Source organism: Protopterus annectens, chromosome 13.part0 (assembly GCF_019279795.1).
Source record: "Protopterus annectens isolate FY-2018-M chromosome 13.part0, PAN1.0, whole genome shotgun sequence".
NCBI lineage: Eukaryota > Metazoa > Chordata > Ceratodontiformes > Protopteridae > Protopterus > Protopterus annectens.
In genome coordinates this window covers 129,782,926-129,805,214 of record NC_056747.1, presented here as the reverse complement: position 1 = coordinate 129,805,214, position 22,289 = coordinate 129,782,926, and the positions used below count along the sequence as shown (strand labels likewise).

General features: G+C 39.2%; 1 protein-coding gene across 1 annotated transcript in view; it reads right to left on the bottom strand.

Annotated features, from left to right (window-relative positions):
- The window catches only part of LOC122817653 (disintegrin and metalloproteinase domain-containing protein 10-like), a 1,242,151-nt gene that overhangs the window by 717,368 nt on the left and 502,494 nt on the right, over positions 1-22,289 (bottom strand). The gene's annotated exons all lie outside the window — the stretch shown is intronic.

Sequence of the window (22,289 nt, the reverse complement as noted above, 5' to 3'; positions counted from 1 at the left end):
GAATCCCCTGAAATATTTAAGGCTGCAAGAAAATCAGTGAGAAAACTAAAATTAGGAGGAAGAAGGTGGGAGTCATGCTTGTGTTGTCTATTCACTTAGAATGATGTACAGTTAGTGTAGGTGTTCATGAATAATGCCTATTGTCTTCAAAATCACAGAAAAAAACAAATAATGTTAAATATAAATAACGTGAGTTATCACATCATCTTTAAACTACATCTCTTACCACAAATTGCCTCTCATTGTGACAAACGTGTTCCAACGAACAATCACTTATTAAACGAACTCAAAGCATGAGAACTCTGGCCAGTTAGCATTCAGGTAGCACTGTCATTGCTGGTCTAACATCATCTGATCAGCCTGGATTAATGCACATATTTAGCTCTCAGGCCTGCTACTCTGAATGCATATAATCCAGTAAACATGTCCAGTCCTGTGCTTGCAGTAAGGAAACAACGAAGAAGCTGCAGTCCATGTCAGTGCAAGTGAAGTTTCAGCGGCAATAGCAGGTTAGCCCTGATTCATCCAGTCTAGAGTGCTTCCGTTGTCACTAGAAATCTTGAAGAGATTGAATTTGGTGTCCACGTAGCCATTTCTTTCTAGTAACCTGCTTTCAATAAATGCTTCAGTCAGGCACAACTGACACATTACATCATGAAAACACCTCATTCACCCTTTTGTAAGAAAAAAAGTTGTGATCCTATCAATCTTAAAACAGTTCAGACATAACATTCCATGATTTTTTTCCAGCTATGTCATACTTCAACAGGTTGTGGTGTATCATAGATTTAAGGGTAGGCATTTGGGTTGTATATTACATTGTGGACTACCAGAATCTAGGATTGATGAAGGATGTGTAGTAGTTCATTTTAGTTTAGTAGTATGAGACCTTGGAAGCAATGGATACATTAAGAGAAATTTGCTGCAGATTTTGAGATTTTGTTATAACATTTTTCGAGTTTTGTTCTCTTGACTAGTGGCAGGTTTGTGATGATTTGAGAGGCATATAGCTGCATGGAGAATATTTTTGCATCTGTTTCTATGACTTTATCTGTGAGGAAAGGTTTAGCTGTATACTACAGGTCAAGCTTTGGATGTGTATTTTTGAATGTTATTTGCATATGGAGATCACATTTTGTATTACTATCTCTTGTGACTGCAAGACGTTTAGTGAGTGGCACAATTTCTATCTTAGTGTTGTTGAATGAGGTGATGGTAAACTGTTTTTTTCTTTAAGAATATGATTTAGTAGTGAAAGGAGCTTAATTTTGGGAGTTCAGTAGTAAATGTGCACTCTTTAGCTAGATTTCAATGGATGTGAACAATTCTTGGTTCAGCTCTTGTGATCTGTGGAGAGTAGGGATGGAGCATATAAATGTAGAATATTCAGCATAATGAACCAGAATAGTGTGTTTGGCTGCTGAGTGTAACTCATTTATGAACACATTAAACAGGAGTGGCCCTAGTGTGGATCCCTGTGGTGAGTGGCCCCATTGTGGATCCCTATAGTGAGTGGTCCCAGAGTGGATCCCTGTGGTGAGTGGTCCAAGTGTGGATCCCTGTGGTGAGTGGTCCCAGTGTGGATCCCTGTGGTGAGTGGCCCCAGTGTGGCTCTCTATAGTGAGTAGTCCCAGTATGGATCCCTGTGGTATAGCAACTGTGACAGTTCAAAAGGAGGAATATTCACCTTGCCAGTTGACAGCTTGGTATCTGTCTGATGAGTAGCTTTTAAACCAGGTAAGAGAGAGGTCTAGAGAAGACAGCTTCCATAGTAACAGACGATGGGAGATTATGTTGAATACTTTTGACGGGTCAAACAATAATGAGGAAAAGAGATTGCAGAGTTTTATGTTTTTAGTGGTGGTACCGGTTAAATACAGTAAGGCTGTGGTGGTGGTATCAATAGGCTGGAAAGCACGTTGTAATGAAAGAATGTTAGTTATGCTGAGATAGTTAAGTAATTGACTGTTTATGTCGTTTTATTCAAGGATTGTTAATATGTGAGGTAGTATAGTTATTGGCCTGAAAATAGCATAAGTTGTTGGATGAGTCTTTGTGAAATGGTACTGTATAAGTCTATTTTTCCATACAGTGGGGACAATACATTAATTAATGTATCTACTTATTAGGATAGCTATGGAGCAGGCAAGGCCATCTGCAGCTGTTTTCAGATATTGTGGTAGAAAACTGCCTATGCTTTTACTTTGAAGAGGTGTTTTTTTGTTTGTTACTGATAGCATAAATATAGGTTTTAGAGAAACATAGGCTGAGTGAAAGTTGGATTCTAGCAAAGGTTTTGAACTGCACATAATGTTTTTTAGTATTGAAGTGATGTGTTGTATAAAGTGATTGTTAAATCTGTAATATGTTTTTGATGGGGGTAATGGGTTTGGTTGTGAATTGTGACCTCGGTTTAGAAAGTTCTTGATGGATGCCCAAAAGAGTTTTGGACTGATTTGGTGAGTTTCTTGCATGCTACAGTAATGACTTTTTGTCCAATTTTATGCTATGCATGATTGTATTTCTGAGGTGCCTGCAATATTGTAAATTTTCCTGATTTGGGGGGGGAGGGTTGTCATGATTTCCAGCCTTTGTCTCATGGTCTAATTAGTTGAGTTTTGCATGATAGCCTGAGAGCAGAGTTCAGTTTAACTTTTTTCATTTCTTTCACAGGTATGTCCATTTAGTACGACAAAAGGAAATTACGTTAAATTCAATGTCCATTTAGTACGACAAAAGGAAATTACGTTAAATTCAATGTCCATTTAGTATGACAAAAGGAAATTACATTAAATTCAATGTCCATTTAGTACGACAAAAGGAAATTACGTTAAATTCAAGTGTCACATCATCTAAAAGTACTGCTTTTAGAAATATATAATTCTAAGATTTTAGAGTAGAAGTAAAAGTCTCAGGAATATGAGGATTCATCAAAGATTATACTTCGATGGAAGGCACTACAACAGCTTTATTAATGAAGACCACTTCTGGCAAATGGGAGGTAGGGGTGGGTATCTCCCTCCATATGGGGGGATGTGGGGCTTGCCCCCTGCAAAAAAGCATAAAAACATGTTTGCTTAAAGTGGTTTTTAACTTATGTTTGTGTATCCGTCCATCAAAAAAGGAGAGTAGCTACTGATTCCATTGACAAAAGTGGGTAGATGGTCACTTAGAGTATCAGGTGAGGTACTTGTGATGGAGATACTACAAGGGTGTGATAATAGTGTCCAGTCAAACAGTGATGCTCTGTTAGTGGGATTGCTGCATCCGGATGGAGTCTCTATGAGTTAGTTAAAGTCATAGAGGCTGATGCATACAGTAGGGGTGTCAGTTATAATTTTGAACCAGTGTATATTAAAGTTTCCTAACATTAGGTTTTCATGTGATATTTGATGATAATATGTTCTCGATGATGAGGAAGTTATTTCCTGGAGGTATATATCTATATCACAAAGATGACCAATGCGATCCACCACGGCTCCAAGCATAAAATGAATTTATTCCATAGAAATATAACTAAAACATGTACAATGTTTATAAAAATAGAAAAAGAATGAGCTCTTTCAGGTGTCTTCCACCCTTCTTCGGATTCTATACGTTACAATGAGTAAAACACTTTTAAATAAATCATGACCGATCACAAAAGGAACAATGACCAGTCCTACCAATAAAAACATACTGTTCATTGACTAATTTGACCAGATAAGTAGGATTCATTCAGAAAATATAACAAACAGATGCCCCTAACCAGATCTGCATTTAACCTAAGTAGCAGGTCACATGATGCTGCAAGCAAGACGCCCCTTAATGCCGCATCCAAAGCATAAAGACTAACCTGCCATATATCATAGTATATGGCTTTATTCAAAAACCAAATCAAGATGATATACATAAAATAAATGTAAAAGATCTTAGACCATTAATTCAAATCTAACTCAACAGAAAACAGTATGAAAAATAAAGACTAGAAATCCACACTAACTCATAATAGAAATAGAACGATCATTACTCAAAAATATAAATAAAGATAGAAAATACAATCTCAGTAAGAAAACAAAACATCCTATTGAATCAAAAAACTAGATAAATATTATCACAATATAAACATAGATCTGTGAACAAAACAGACACTTATCCCACAGTCTCTTTGATTAAGCCAACCAGGCGCATGTACTCTGGTGATAGGTGGCTGCATATATATTTAGGCCAATCACAAAACCCTCATGCAAAATAAAAAAAACAATAAGCTGACCAAAATCATGTACTCTGGAGATAGGTGGTTGAGTGCATCTTCAGGCCAATCACAGAGCCCATAATAGGTAACTGGGAATCTTTTAAAGCCAGTCACGAAACTCATATGTAAAAGAGTGCTAGTAACGAAATATCAACCAAGATTTACTTGAACTGTTAATTTGGTAAAGATTTCTTTCTCATTATCAATTACATACAATATCGAAAACATTAATAAAAGATAAATAGAACTTAAACTTTGTGATATATGTTTGTGTTGTACAGTGCTGTTCTTTGAGTACTGTAGCCTTTGGAGTATATATTTCCTGGTTTGTGTGTGTGTGTGTGTGTGTGTGTGTGTGTGTGTGTGTGTGTGTGTGTGTGTGCGTGTGTGTGTGTATATTGCAGTGGGACACAGGCTCTCATATGAGTTAAGTTTAAGAAGGGAAATAAGAATTTCCACATTGTTAACTGAGGCTGATTGTGCTGATACAAATGAGAGGTTTAGGCTATGTGAACGCTACCTACCTGCCTTTCTGCAGATGCGGTCGCTTCAATGTATGCTATATTCTGAAAGAAGAATGTCAGCATCTTTGAGAGCGGCTTTTAACCACGTCTTGTTAGTTACTAGTATGTCATGGATGTGGTATGATGTGAATCCATGCAAGTCAGCAACTTGTTTGAAGAGTGCTATGAATGTTGTGGTTTAGTTATTGGTTTGGTGCTGAATAATATGATAAAACAGTGATGATAAAATAATGTAGGGACTAGGTATTTGACTCAAAGTAGCAGTTTTGCAGTTATTTTCAGATAAAAGTAAGCAGTTCAACAAATTAAAGGTCAGCAGTGAAAACTAGTAAACAGCCTAAACTGAGTAAAAAAGGCTTCAACATGAATAATTAAATAACCGCTTTTTAAAATCCCCTGCTACCGCATGTCTATAGGTTCATAGGTTTATAGGTAGGTACTAGGCTCTCTGCCCGAATGCATTTATAAGCCTAGCCAGAATGTGTTGGCTTTCGCTGCCCCCTTAGATTAGTTCCCTGTGCCTCTGTCCAGCAGAGACACTGAAGTGATCCTCGAGGTAAACTTTCTGTTTCCCATCCGCTCGTCAAGATTTCTTTTGAAGAGTGTTAGCGAGGAGCTCTGCCTAATGTAGACTGGGATCTTTTTCCAAAGCATGGGAAGTCTCTGGGACAGGAATCTATTCCTCCAGCACATCCTATTTATTGTTGTGGTGAGGTTTAGATCCCTAGATCCCTAGAGCATGTGGCTTGCAGGGTTGGACATAGCCTTGTATGTCAGGCAGAGATCACCTTTGAGTAGGCGGTATGCAACCGAGTACAGCTGTAATTTCTTCGGTCGAGCTGCATAGGGCATCTGTTTGAGGCCAGTGATCCTCTTGGTGAGGTACTTCTGTGGTCTTTCCAGCTGTTGCAGGTGTCTTGTAAGGTACATCCCAAATGGGGCGTTGTACTCTATGATGGGTCTGATGAGTGATGAGTAGAGGGGCACAATGACTTCTTTTGATCTGGATGCGAACCCTTTTGTGATTAGGTGGGCCACGTAGAAGGATTTTCTAACCACTTTGGCAGTATGATTAGCAAAGGTGAGATTACTGTCTACTTGGGTCCCCAGATCCCTTATTACGTCTTCCATATTTAGGAGACTACCACCTATGTGGTAGTTTGTGGGTACTTTGTTTTCTCCAAAGGGGATGACTATGCATTTTTTGGCATTTAGCTTGAGGCCATGATTTTTACACCAGGTATCCGTCTCAGTGAGACCCTTTTGGAGGATGTCTGTGTCAGCCGGAGAGTCAATTATAGCCCCTAGTTTGCAGTCGTCTGCGAACTTGGTCAGCCATAGTCCTCCTGTGCTTGCCTGTACCTCTGAGAAGTGTATGCTGAACAGGAGGGGTCCTAGGACTGAGCCCTGGGCAACTCAACTTGTAACTGATTTAGAGTCGGACCTAGCTCCCACAACTTTCACCATGTGGGTTCTGTCCGTGAGCCAGTTGGCAACCCATCTTGTGACATAGGGGTTTATGTTCAGGCTGGTGAGCTTGTCTATAATACCAGAATGGGGAATGGTGTTGAAGGCCTTTGCGAGGTCTAGGTAGGCTGTGTGTACCACCTTTCCCTCATCTATAGCCTTGGTAACTGCCTCAAAGTAGTCCACCAGGTTTAGGAGGCATGATCTGCTCTTAACAAAGCCAAACTGGGTAAGGTCCAGTGTTTGAAGGTTCCCAAAGTCCCTGTTAATGAGTTCCATGATGATGCACTTCATAGCCTTGCAGACCAAGCTAGTCAGGCTTATAGGGTGATAGTTCCAAGGGTCTGTTGTAGCTCCACCTTTGTGGAGTGGAATAACCATTGCTGTGCTCCACTCTATGGGTACGTAGCCTGTGGAGAGGCTGGGCTTGAACAGTGTATTTAGATGAGGGGTTAGTTCGTCTTTGAGCTCGTGTAGGATCCAGCCTGGGACATCGTAAAAAAAAAAAAAAAAACCTATTATATTATATATTATATTATATAGCATAATCATGGGGAAATACATTAGGTAGTGGATAGATGAGAAGACAGAGCTGTAGTGTTATAAAGCAAAGCAAAGCAAAGCAAAACTTTATTAAACAGCTGAATGAAATTATGTTTCTTCTAGCTCATTTATACACAGCACAGACTATTGACAACAAAAAAAACAAGCACATAAAACACATAAACAACATACACATACACACATAACACAAAGTCCAAAACAATCGAATCTCCATCTCCACACCAACAAGACCAATCCAATTCCACCGATCCAACAGAACAAAGTCCAGATCAGCACGCAACCAAGCTGAAAGTCAGGTCTCCACCATCTAGACTCATCCAATCCAATGACCACAGTCTCCACAATCACAGTCACCATCCACCATCCTCTCCTATACCAACCTAGTCTTCACCAGCAACGGTCCAGTTCCACTTCCACAAACCACTCGGATCTGGCACAGCATCCTCCAACAACATCCAGCGCTTGATCTCCACCATTCACTCCTCCAGGCTTGTCTCTCACACAGGCTCGAATAGCCACAACCAGGCCAACCATTCTGCCACTCCAACCACTCCACACCACCTGAGTGAATCCAACAACCTCACTATCCAACCAATTCACCAATCGATCGACACCATGACCACCTCCTCTCCAATCTCAACCACTAGCAACCAAGAAAAACGATCCAACTATGGGGAACTATGGAAACAGAAACAAACAACAAAAACAAATAATGGGAGCCGAAGAGGCCGCTGTCACACAGGTGTCGCCATCTTAAGATGTATAAAATAACTTTACAGTAGGCTAGCCCATGTTACTCTATATTAATGTTCACATCCAAGCTAAATATAAATGTTGCTATAGGAAAGTCAGGGAGGAATTTATTTAGCTGTATTTTATGATCTGTTTAGTAATCTGGAGAACTATGCGGATATTTTAAAGATATTTTGCACCACATTTCATATGAAACAAATACAATTTTTTTCGACAGGAAACAGATTTAAACATTGTGATATTTTGCATGCTAGACAAGTTAGATACGATCTTGATGTGCCTGAACGTTATTATCTGCCTAAGAAACTCTTGTAAACGCTAAAGGAATGGCATGGCAGCACATCATTTTAAAGGTGTACAGTGGTGGTGCTGCGGTAGCGTTGTCGCCTCACAGTAAGACGTTGTTCTGTTTGATTCTCAGCTAAAGCGTCTTCTGTGTGGAGACATGCATGAATAAGGTTGTGCGTCAGAGCTGGCAACTCAGCACGTAAAAATCTACTGCCAGTCATTAGCGGACCGGAGTTCTGCTGTGGCGACCCCTAACCAGGAAAAGCCAAAACACACAACAACGACAACAGCATCTTGAGGACACAGACTTTGTGCAACATCTGACTTCTGGTTATTACAGAGAAGTATTTATTCAGGGCTGGCATGACTATCTGGTAAATGAGATACCTGGTGTGAGTAAATCAGATACATGGTGTAAAAAGGAACATAACTAATTAGTGAAATCAAGGACCAGTTTATTAATACTGAGGCAAAAAAGCTGATTCTTTTAGAGAACATATCTGATATGAAGGTCTGAAAGGGTTGTCAGAAATAAAATTAAGGGGCATGATGAGCAATTAATGAAACAGGAAATTTGAAGAGCTTATTACTGAGATTGATGATAAACTGATTTATAGTTGTTGTAAAAGAACACAATTTTTAATTAAAAAAAGTGATGAAAGATTTGCAATGCCAATTCAGACATTTTTAAGTGGGTGCAGTACATTTCATTTATTTATTTGTTTGTTCACCAGATAATTGGTACCTGGACCCTTTTCAGCCATGACCTGAACCATGAGGCAAAAGAAAACTATGTTTTTCATAAGGACACAGATTGAAACCGAGGAAGTGGTTTACACATGTGCTACAATTTATATAACTCAAATATAAATTAGAAGAGAAAAAACATCCAAATATAAACAAATCATATATAGTATTAATCTAGATGTAATTACTGTTTTCTCCAATGTGGAAGTTTCTGGATATCCTACATGCTTTATCATATGCCTTAAGATAACCAGTTGTCCAAGATGATACTAATATGTTCATCATAATGGCTGTCAAATATTTAAAAGGTTCTTGCATTCCACAAGGTGTAGCATCTACACTAATCCCCATGACGGCAAGTACCTTTGACTGAATTCATTCCATTTTGGATAAAACAGTTTTTATTATCTTTGTAAGCTAACAATGAATAAATAAGTTGCTTCAAATTCACCATAACACCATTCTTAGACACCAGAGGAACCAATAAAACATGGACCGATATCAGTATCTCAAAGATAAATGTTTCCAGTGAAAACCACTTAAATAAATACACAGTTTTCACATGGAAACTAAATTTTCCATTCTCATGCATGATGAAATTCTATAGTAAAAAAGTTTGGCCTTAATGGTAAAACATAACCCAAACTCATTGTTATTGAGGTAATTAACAAAGCACAGTAATTCATGGTGGATTTCCTTCCAAATTGTATGAAAGATGAACTTTATGAGCCTCGGATCACTGACAGGTATTCACAGGGTAAGTAACCACTTGACCACAATGTGAACTTTGCCCTTTTCTCTAGTGTGGTGCGATCTCAGAGTTGGTATATACTTGGGTGGGCTTGAATTTGTTCTGGTTAGTTGTTTTGTCCTGGTGGCCAAGTGGTTACTTACCCTGTGAATACCTATCTGTGGTCTGAGTCTTCATAAAGTTCATCTTTCGTACAAATTTGGGTAAGTGTAATTTTAATAGAGGAAAGTAGACCCATATATATATATATATATATATATATATATATATATATACATATGGATCCCCTTCAGAAGTTACAGGTTTCAAAACTTCGGGGCTCTTATAGCAGGGGGTGTGGGAGGTGCAGGGTGGCTTGCCCCCCTGTAAAAAGAAATATATATATATATATATATATATATATATATATATATATATTGTTTTTTTAATTAGGTTTTCAAAGTTTCAAACCTTTGATCTTATGGTCTCAGCCATTTGAAGTTCAAAGTTTTGAAACTTTGAGCTTCTGAAGTAGATCCTTATACATATATATATATATATATATATATATATATATATATATATATATGGATCTACTTCAATAGATCAAAGTACTATAACACTGAAACTCATAAAGATGAGACAAAAACATTGCAAATACACATCTACAGATTTTAACAAAGCCGAAAGTTTGAAACAACAAATCAACTAATAAGCATACCCGGACGTAATCAGAGAATTTGAATGGACTTCATGCTAAACTCAGGAAGACATCTTCTTCAGTGTATCATAATATGTAAGAGAAAATGTTTTCAAGTTTACTGATTGGGAATACTGATCATGGTACAGTAAGGATCGGGAAATTAACCCTTTTCCCACTGCATTATGATCTTGGAGTTGGTATATATAATTTGCAAGGGGCGTGGGGGGTGCAGGGGTGCTTACCCCCCCGCAAGAATGTTGGAAGAGTTGTATTTTTTGTTTAAGTTATGTGTATGAATATATAGATTTGTTTCTGTGTTTCACGCAATGTCCATACAAATCCTCCAGTGACTTCTGGACATGCGCATTACTTGATTCATTTTTTCAAACTTCTGGCTTTGTTAGCATTTGTAGATGTGAATCTGTGACGTTTTCATCTTGTCTTTATGAATTTTATTGTTATGGTATTTTGATCTACTGAAGTAGCTCTGTATATTTATCTACCTGAGTGTATGTTCCTTTGTCAACAGAGCAACATATCGAATCACAACTTATTAAGCATAACTGATAGAAATGTATCATATCAAAAGAAACAACAAAAGGACAGTAAACTATTTTTCTCTAGGAGGGAAAGAACCCCGTATACTTGCATGTGGTGACAGTGCCCACACAGCCCCTGTTAATTATGTATAGCAACTCCAAAATCACTCTGCAGTCAGGAAGGGAAATTCTCTTATCTCCATTGTATCATGATCCTGCACATAAACAAAGCCAGCATATTTGAACAGCTGATTTTTGATCAGCTGTTGCTTGCTTCTTTTTGAGTTTGTCAAGTTGTCATTTCACAACGTGACTGTCAACCATATATACATATAAAGATCTGTAAGTTAGTGGAATGATCCAGTATGCATCCCATTTTCACTATGAGTGTTGTTTTTTTATGAAACTTTTGGTGGACTTTTCCCGTCATAAATGTACAAATATCTGAGAGACAGTTATCTATAATTAGAGAGGAGTGAGGTGGTTTAATCCTAACCCCTCAGATGAAAATTTATTTGGGATGGTTGATTATTATGGGTACCTGTTGTGGACTGAACGTTTCTATGTGTACTTCAGTTTGTGAAAATGTATATGATAAATACCAAACAGTTATATTCTGCTTTTGTAGTAGCACTGATTTTCTCTTCTTGCAGTCCATGTAGAACTTGTTTTAATATGCATCAGCATTGTATTTAAAGGTTATTAACTAGTCACATGGGGCATTGGTGTGACACTTTCAAGATTTTCCTTTAAACTCCTGCATGGAACTAGTAGCATTCTTGCATTCTGTTAGAGCAGCTTGGACAGAATATTGTATCTGAGAGGTGAGGTTGCTACATTTTGACAATGAGAGTAGCATGATTTTATCCCTAGTTAAAAAGTTCACAGATCATATGTAAACTGTAGCACAAGTTGCTTTATCAAGAATCAGTTTACATTCCAAGAGCTACTTTTAGCATTTCTGCGTACAGAAAACCCAGAAAATTAGTTTATGCACATAACCCCAGATATAACCGATGTGAGGCAGAATTAGTGACACTTGATAAGTTACTTCTGGACTATAACAGTACTTGGCTAATTTAATTCTTTTCATGCTTTTATTTATTTTTTGCTGATTTCATCCAATGCTTCCTGTGCTTCCTGTCACAAGGCTTTGCACCATTGCCTGCACAGCATCCTCCATGGCCAGTGACGCTGACTGAATACACACTAATATACACTTGCATTTCTGGTTAATTCCTGCTTAACTTCTGGTTAATTCCTTGGAGGGTATGATGAAATAATGCTGTAAAAGTAATTTATCTCTCTTTCTCCCCCTCTCTTTCTCTCTCTCTATATATACATATATATATATATATATATATATATATATATATATATATATATGTTATGTATATATGAAATAGCCATTGTCATTTTAAGTCTAAACTATTGTGTTGCCCTTTTAGGACTGTATGTAGTCCATGATGCATTGTAGTTTCTAAGCTTCTGGCAGTTTGGTGTGACATGCTGAATAATTAATGCTAAACTGCTATCTTATTACAAACAAAGGTTACCTGACTACTGAAACTACTGGTGAATCTTGACAATTCCGACTCGATTAATCTATATTTTAAAATAACTACTGTAGCAGCTTCAGAGAGAAAGAGGAGATGTCCTTTTGAGAAATCATTGGGTCTGCAGTACAGTGAAAATTCAGAGCATGAGCCAGGACTGAAGGAATCAGAACCAATAAATTGTGGTAAATGTGTCCACGGTACTCATTAGTTTTGAGTAAGGGAGGGAGTACCAGTACACCCACCGTTAGTTCACAATTACTGTAACTAGCTGCCCTACCTTGTTCGCCATATCTACGTTACCCACCCACTACCTCACAACAGCTGTAACTAGCTCGCCTACCTTGTTCGCCATATCTACGTTACCCACCCACTACCTCACAACAGCTGTAACTAGCTCGCCTACCTTGTTCGCCATATCTACGTTACCCACCCACTACCTCACAACAGCTGTAACTAGCTTGCCTACCTTGTATGCCACATCTAGATTACCCACCCACTACCTCACAACAGCTGTAACTAGCTCACCTACCTTGTTCGCCATGTCTAGATTACCCACCCACTACCTCACAACAGCTGTAACTAGCTCGCCTACCTTGTATGCCACATCTAGATTACCCACCCACTACCTCACAACAGCTGTAACTAGCTCGCCTACCTTGTATGCCACATCTAGATTACCCACCCACTACCTCACAACAGCTGTAACTAGCTCGCCTACCTTGTATGCCACATCTAGATTACCCACCCACTACCTCACAACAGCTGTAACTAGCTCGCCTACCTTGTATGCCACATCTAGATTACCCACCCACTACCTCACAACAGCTGTAACTAGCTCGCCTACCTTGTATACCACATCTAGATTACCCACCCATTACCTCACAACAGCTGTAACTAGCTCGCCTACCTTGTATGCCACATCTAGATTACCCACCCACTACCTCACAACAGCTGTAACTAGCTCGCCTACCTTGTATGCCACATCTAGATTACCCACCCACTACCTCACAACAGCTGTAACTAGCTGCCTACCTTGTATGCCACATCTAGATTACCCACCCATTACCTCACAACAGCTGTAACTAGCTCGCCTACCTTGTATGCCACATCTAGATTACCCACCCACTACCTCACAACAGCTGTAACTAGCTCACCTACCTTGTATGCCACATCTAGATTACCCACCCACTACCTCACAACAGCTGTAACTAGCTCGCCTACCTTGTATGCCACATCTAGATTACCCACCCATTACCTCACAACAGCTGTAACTAGCTCGCCTACCTTGTATGCCACATCTAGATTACCCACCCACTACCTCACAACAGCTGTAACTAGCTCGCCTACCTTGTATACCACATCTAGATTACCCACCCACTACCTCACAACAGCTGTAACTAGCTCGCCTACCTTGTATGCCACATCTAGATTACCCACCCACTACCTCACAACAGCTGTAACTAGCTCGCCTACCTTGTATGCCACATCTAGATTACCCACCCATTACCTCACAACAGCTGTAACTAGCTCACCTACCTTGTATGCCACATCTAGATTACCCACCCACTACCTCACAACAGCTGTAACTAGCTCGCCTACCTTGTATGCCACATCTAGATTACCCACCCATTACCTCACAACAGCTGTAACTAGCTCGCCTACCTTGTATGCCACATCTAGATTACCCACCCATTACCTCACAACAGCTGTAACTAGCTCGCCTACCTTGTATGCCACATCTAGATTACCCACCCATTACCTCACAACAGCTGTAACTAGCTCGCCTACCTTGTATGCCACATCTAGATTACCCACCCACTACCTCACAACAGCTGTAACTAGCTCGCCTACCTTGTATGCCACATCTAGATTACCCACCCACTACCTCACAACAGCTGTAACTAGCTCGCCTACCTTGTATGCCACATCTAGATTACCCACCCACTACCTCACAACAGCTGTAACTAGCTCGCCTACCTTGTATACCACATCTAGATTACCCACCCATTACCTCACAACAGCTGTAACTAGCTCACCTACCTTGTATGCCACATCTAGATTACCCACCCACTACCTCACAACAGCTGTAACTAGCTCGCCTACCTTGTATGCCACATCTAGATTACCCACCCATTACCTCACAACAGCTGTAACTAGCTCGCCTACCTTGTATACCACATCTAGATTACCCACCCATTACCTCACAACAGCTGTAACTAGCTCGCCTACCTTGTATGCCACATCTAGATTACCCACCCATTACCTCACAACAGCTGTAACTAGCTCACCTACCTTGTATGCCACATCTAGATTACCCACCCACTACCTCACAACAGCTGTAACTAGCTCGCCTACCTTGTATGCCACATCTAGATTACCCACCCATTACCTCACAACAGCTGTAACTAGCTCACCTACCTTGTATACCACATCTAGATTACCCACCCATTACCTCACAACAGCTGTAACTAGCTCACCTACCTTGTATGCCACATCTAGATTACCCACCCATTACCTCACAACAGCTGTAACTAGCTCGCCTACCTTGTATGCCACATCTAGATTACCCACCCATTACCTCACAACAGCTGTAACTAGCTCACCTACCTTGTATGCCACATCTAGATTACCCACCCATTACCTCACAACAGCTGTAACTAGCTCGCCACCTTGTATGCCACATCTAGATTACCCACCCATTACCTCACAACAGCTGTAACTAGCTCGCCTACCTTGTATGCCACATCTAGATTACCCACCCACTACCTCACAACAGCTGTAACTAGCTCGCCTACCTTGTATGCCACATCTAGATTACCCACCCACTACCTCACAACAGCTGTAACTAGCTCGCCTACCTTGTATGCCACATCTAGATTACCCACCCATTACCTCACAACAGCTGTAACTAGCTCACCTACCTTGTATACCACATCTAGATTACCCACCCATTACCTCACAACAGCTGTAACTAGCTCACCTACCTTGTATGCCACATCTAGATTACCCACCCATTACCTCACAACAGCTGTAACTAGCTCGCCTACCTTGTATGCCACATCTAGATTACCCACCCACTACCTCACAACAGCTGTAACTAGCTCGCCTACCTTGTATGCCACATCTAGATTACCCACCCACTACCTCACAACAACTGTAACTAGCTCGCCTACCTTGTATGCCACATCTAGATTACCCACCCACTACCTCACAACAGCTGTAACTAGCTCGCCTACCTTGTATGCCACATCTAGATTACCCACCCACTACCTCACAACAGCTGTAACTAGCTCACCTACCTTGTATGCCACATCTAGATTACCCACCCACTACCTCACAACAGCTGTAACTAGCTCACCTACCTTGTATGCCACATCTAGATTACCCACCCACTACCTCACAACAGCTGTAACTAGCTCACCTACCTTGTATACCACATCTAGATTACCCACCCATTACCTCACAACAGCTGTAACTAGCTCACCTACCTTGTATGCCACATCTAGATTACCCACCCACTACCTCACAACAGCTGTAACTAGCTCGCCTACCTTGTATGCCACATCTAGATTACCCACCCATTACCTCACAACAGCTGTAACTAGCTCACCTACCTTGTATGCCACATCTAGATTACCCACCCACTACCTCACAACAGCTGTAACTAGCTCGCCTACCTTGTATGCCACATCTAGATTACCCACCCACTACCTCACAACAGCTGTAACTAGCTCGCCTACCTTGTATGCCACATCTAGATTACCCACCCATTACCTCACAACAGCTGTAACTAGCTCGCCTACCTTGTTCGCCATGTCTAGATTACCCACCTTCCCCAGGCTCTACCCAACCAATGTCTGGGCTTGATGAGGAGATCTAGGACATTAGTACAGTATCATACTGATGCTGAGGAGTATGCCCTAACTCCCGCCCCCTCACGGCTGCCTTGGAAGCACCATGAATGCTGCCAGTGGGAGGTGCAGACAAATTTCTGCACACATTTAACCGCTCGGCTAAGCAGCTCATTGGTTATGCAGTATGGAGCCTAACCAACTCGAACACTGCTTATTGCAGTAAGCCTAGGCTACTTCTACCCCTCAGGATAAATGAGCCGACAGTGGGTGCTCACTCCCACCCTTCCTGTGCTACCCCACCAGCACCTGTGCCACCAATTAAACATGAGTCATCTGGGGCTTTATCCTTCTGTACCATGGGGCTGCTTAAATGCTTTTCTATTTTTGTAACACTATCAGGATAAGCAGTGATAAATGTAATAACTATTCTGAGTACTAAATCAGACCTTCAGACTGTTAGTCTGACCATATAATCAGATATTGCCATAACTTTCACTACACTTCCTAAGAGCAAGTAGAGAACAACCCGTGAAGCATTCTGCCTCCAACAGCTGAACCTCCAATACCTTAAGTTTGTTCTTCAAATCAGTTCGCTGGCAACAAAGACTGGTGTCTGACAGCTAAACCAAATGACTATCTACTGGTTGACTCAGTACTCTTAATGTTTCCAACTACCGATAGCCAAAGTTTCTCATTTCCTGTTCACACAATAAAACACTGACATTTGAAAGTCACAAATTCTGATGTGGCCATTTATTAGTTTCATGAAACTGGGATACATTTTGCTATAATCTGTACAGTTCTTCTTTTCTATTCTGAATAGTTGCATTGAAATTTAAAAATAATAGAAAGTAATTAAAAACAACAATAAGAAAACTGAGTGCATTTACAGACAAAGCAGAGCTATAGTTGCTTCTCAGTAGGGTGTTCAGAATGTCTGTGGCAGCTTTGCACATTCTAATATTTATGGCACCTTTCTGTTTTCATTGCTAAGAAAATGCTGAGTCTTTTTCTCTTAAGACATTTTCTCCCTGCAGGTAGCTGGACCACATTTATTTTATCAACCAGCCTTGTCTCAAGTATTGCAGGACCATCATAATTCTGTCCAAGTGTTGCATTTTTTATCATGTCTTTGTTGTCTGCTAAACGTGCTACTTATATGCAAGCAAAGCAAACATCTTGCCAGATAGCTTTGTATGTTTAGTATGTTATGCCGAGATAGCTTTGAATGTTTAGTATGTTATGCTGACATGTCTGACCGCACTTTGAAATTATAGTGCATAGCAGAACAGTACCCCCCACACACACAAATATCATGATGCACTGCAGTACTGTATACTTTTGTAGCTTTGCCCTGTGACTTGGTACAGTGTTGAAATGGTACAATCTGCTCTTCAGCTGCAAAACAATTTCTTTAGCAATGTAATGTTTGTCCCTCAAGGTTACTTTTGCAATGTCAGACTGACTACATCAGCAAATTCTTCGGAAGTGCTCAGAACGACCTGCTCTTGGCTCCTTTCTTAACCTTGCGAGTAACAAACTAGATATGCTTGCTCCAAAGTTACTGACAAGAAGGCATTTGCTGCATGTAACATTAAATTAAAATAAAATACCAGTACAATGGAGCTTTCTTGGACTTCAGGAAGGAAAAGCATTAGAACCTATAGCATATTTAATTTGCTTTATTTAGTTTAGCTACCATTTGTTAACAAGGGTAGAGCACTGATTCAAGTGGACTGTATTTCACCCAAGAAAGATAAGGTGCAAAGCAACAATATACAGGAGAATGGTAACACAAATGAGATAGTCAGTATGCAAATTATACAAAAACATAAAGAACAGAGTAGCAGTATACAGAGTACAAAGGGAATATTTATTATGCAAGTACAAAATGGTATTCGATGAAATAGAGTCAAAGCTGAATACATAACACAGCCCTGGTATACACATTAAAGCATTTTATTCCAAGTCATTGGGGGTTTAAGAGGTATGAGAGGCCAGAGCAGATTAAACTGGTGTAATGTGAAAGACGAGAAGGAAAAGAAAATGGATTTGTGGAAAAAGGAATGAGGGGTGAAGGAATATACAGGAAAGAGGGGTTTGAGAGTTAAGATGTTAATGACAGGGTAAATGTGTACGAAGCGTGTTTAGTAATAAATGTAAGGTGGTATGAATGCAAAAGAGGAAGGGATACAGAGTTAAGTAACGCCTTGTGAAAAGAATCAGTTACAAGCAGCTTTTTGTCAAGACATTTCTTGAACTGACATCTGAATTTAGGGAAGGTGGTAATAACCCTTAGAATTTGTTAGGCAGGGCTCCCAAGTTTGGGGTACCATCACAGAGAAACTGTGGGTTTGTGGAAATGAGTTTTGCAAGTGGGCTGGAGAGGGAAATGGAAGTCTGTGACCTAAGGGGTGCAAGATGTAGTTCTTTTAAAGAGTCTGCAAGAAAGGAAGGTAAATGTATCTTTTTATATATGGCAGTGGCATCAAGAAAGGAAGGTAAAGGTATCTTTTTATATATGGCAGTGGCATCAAGAAAGGAAGGTAAATGTATCTTTTTATATATGGCAGTAGCATCAAGAAAGGAAGGTAAATGTATCTTTTTATATATGGCAGTAGCATCAAGAAAGGAAGGTAAAGGTATCTTTTTATATATGGCAGTGGCATCAAGAAAGGAAGGTAAATGTATCTTTTTATATATGGCAGTGGCATCAAGAAAGGAAGGTAAAGGTATCTTTTTATATATGGCAGTGGCATCAAGAAAGGAAGGTAAAGGTATCTTTTTATATATGGCAGTGGCATCAAGAAAGGAAGGTAAATGTATCTTTTTATATATGGCAGTAGCATCAAGAAAGGAAGGTAAAGGTATCTTTTTATATATGGCAGTAGCATCAAGAAAGGAAGGTAAAGGTATCTTTTTATATATGGCAGTAGCATCAAGAAAGGAAGGTAAATGTATCTTTTTATATATGGCAGTAGCATCAAGAAAGGAAGGTAAAGGTATCTTTTTATATATGGCAGTAGCATCAAGAAAGGAAGGTAAATGTATCTTTTTATATATGGCAGTGGCATCAAGAAAGGAAGGTAAATGTATCTTTTTATATATGGCAGTAGCATCAAGAAAGGAAGGTAAAGGTATCTTTTTATATGGCAGTGGCATCAAGAAAGGAAGGTAAATGTATCTTTTTATATATGGCAGTGGCATCAAGAAAGGAAGGTAAAGGTATCTTTTTATATATGGCAGTGGCATCAAGAAAGGAAGGTAAAGGTATCTTTTTATATATGGCAGTGGCATCAAGAAAGGAAGGTAAAGGTATCTTTTTATATATGGCAGTGGCATCAAGAAAGGAAGGTAAAGGTATCTTTTTATATATGGCAGTAGCATCAAGAAAGGAAGGTAAATGTATCTTTTTATATATGGCAGTGGCATCAAGAAAGGAAGGTAAAGGTATCTTTTTATATATGGCAGTAGCATCAAGAAAGGAAGGTAAAGGTATCTTTTATATATGGCAGTGGCATCAAGAAAGGAAGGTAAAGGTATCTTTTTATATATGGCAGTAGCATCAAGAAAGGAAGGTAAAGGTATCTTTTTATATATGGCAGTGGCATCAAGAAAGGAAGGTAAAGGTATCTTTTTATATATGGCAGTAGCATCAAGAAAGGAAGGTAAATGTATCTTTTTATATATGGCAGTGGCATCAAGAAAGGAAGGTAAAGGTATCTTTTTATATATGGCAGTAGCATCAAGAAAGGAAGGTAAAGGTATCTTTTTATATATGGCAGTAGCATCAAGAAAGGAAGGTAAATGTATCTTTTTATATATGGCAGTAGCATCAAGAAAGGAAGGTAAATGTATCTTTTTATATATGGCAGTGGCATCAAGAAAGGAAGGTAAAGGTATCTTTTTATATATGGCAGTGGCATCAAGAAAGGAAGGTAAAGGTATCTTTTTATATATGGCAGTAGCATCAAGAAAGGAAGGTAAAGGTATCTTTTTATATATGGCAGTGGCATTAGGGACACTAAGAGAAGAGTATACATATATATTTTAACTGAAGCCAGTTTGCTTTTACTAGATCTTTACAGTAACGGTCTCTTTTGAGCACTAAGGTGATGTCTATGCAGATGTGGGTTTTGTTTCTCTTGAAGTACTTAGCATTAATATATAGGCCATATAATATTCCACTTGTGGTAGGAGAACCTCCTACATCTCAATGGTTTGTCTGCCATCAGTATTGGGGAAATGTGCATTTTTTTTGCAGTGCAGGATAGTGAAATTTGAAGTTCCGAGTTTGGTCCAACCATATGCCAAGATGTTTTAAGTGTGGTGCGATTTCTAGGTGTTCCTTGAAGTTGTATACTATAGTCTATGTCTAGTAGCTGTGGAGAGGTATTTCTGACTTGTGCTAAAAATCACGTATTCTTAATTTCTTTTTGTTGTTTTATATTTAATAGGAGAACCAAAGGGATACTGAATGTAGGATTTTGTAGTTCTTTTTTGATGACAGAGTGAGAGATGCTAATCTGTAAATGACCATGTTGTCTGCATACATGAAAACTGGGGTTTGAGGTAGATAGCTTGCAGTGACTTAATGAAGAGGGAGAGGACAAGTGATGAGAGGACTGACCCCTGCAGTAGCCCTTCAGGTAGTGTTGAGTAGTTCGAGGAGCCATTCTTTATTTGGTGTTTAAGTATCTAGCTGTGGTCAAACCAAGGTGGGCAACCAGGGCTTAGGCTTGGACTGAGAAGGACATTGAGTAGTAACAAGTGTCCTACAATTTTCAAAGTTTTCATAACATCTTTAAAGGCAGCACTTAAGTGTCCCATTAAAATATTATCCATTAGGTTGTAACGGGCAGTCACGGTGCTCTGACCTGTCCAAAATCCATGTTGCTGGGCCACGAGCATGGCATATTTCTTGATGTACTCTGTTACATGAGAGAAGAAGTTTTTCAAGCATCTTTCAAGTGGAAAGGATGGAGATTGGTCTGAAGTCTTTAATGTCTTTAGGGATGGAAAGCTTCAATATTGTCTCCATTTCATAACTTATGTTCATTATAATGCATATGTTATAAAGATTAAGAACTAGTTAACTTGGTACAGCTTAGATGTGTGTGTATGTGTGTGTGTGTGTATGTGTATTTCTGCATGTATGCCCGATGGTATTGTAAAACACATGGAACAAGCATATGATTTACATCTGTGTATCTATATGGTTCAACATTGCCAATAATATTGATGTATTGATCATAAGAACTCACATTCTCTATGTTACTTTATTACAGTTGCCATTGTCTGCTCACATTCTGTATGTTACATTATTACAGTTGCTACTGTCTGCTCACATTCTGTATGTTACTTTATTACTGTTGCCACTGTCTGCTCACATTCTGTATGTTACTTTATTACAGTTGCCACTGTCTGCTCACATTCTGTATGTTACATCATTACAGTTTCCGTTATCTGCTCACATTCTGTATGTTACATTACTACAGTTGCCATTGTCTTTACTCTCCTTCTACCTTTGGCTCTTAAAACTATCTACTCTAATTTTTGTTAATGTGGCCCTCATTTTTTTAAGACTCGAGTCAGTACTTGTACTAGTCCTTAACTGCCCAGTGCATGAATACTCCTCATGCCCTTCAATATCAAGCTTCTAGAAATCATTTCATTAAAAATAACCTGTCAAAAGTCTTACTCCAAAAAGTTTCTTGCCTGTGGTACTCCAAATTAAATAATCATGTTTAACTGTGATTATATCATTTATTTATTTATTTATTTATTTATTTGCAGTTGGTTTACCAGGATTGTCCATTGGGCCAAGATGAACCCGTTTTCAATGGAACCTGGGGAGAAAAGCTCCATTAACAAGGTTATATAGTTATACAAATGTAATAAAAGATTAGCAATCAAGTTATCAATACAATACAATTACACAGTTAGAGCATCATACTGGTGTTGACTGTTGCAGATGGTACTTTCTATAGAAGTGATTCAGATTGCATTATATACAGAGTTAAAATACAGTATTTACAGAATTGTACAAATTACAGTTTGTAGATGGTACATACTATAAAGTGAGTCATATTGCCATAATTGTAGAATTTTACAGAATTACTATTTAAGGATATAGAATCAATGTATCTTTACAAATGGTACTTACTGTAAAACATAAAACTTGTTTCAGTATGTCACATTAAGAGTCTAAATTTCAAGTGACATTTCAGATGAGATTGTTAGGTAAGGCATACAGATTGATTAATTTGAGATTAGGAAGTTAGATAGAAGGATGCTAGTTACTACAATAGGAGAGGCAGATGCAGG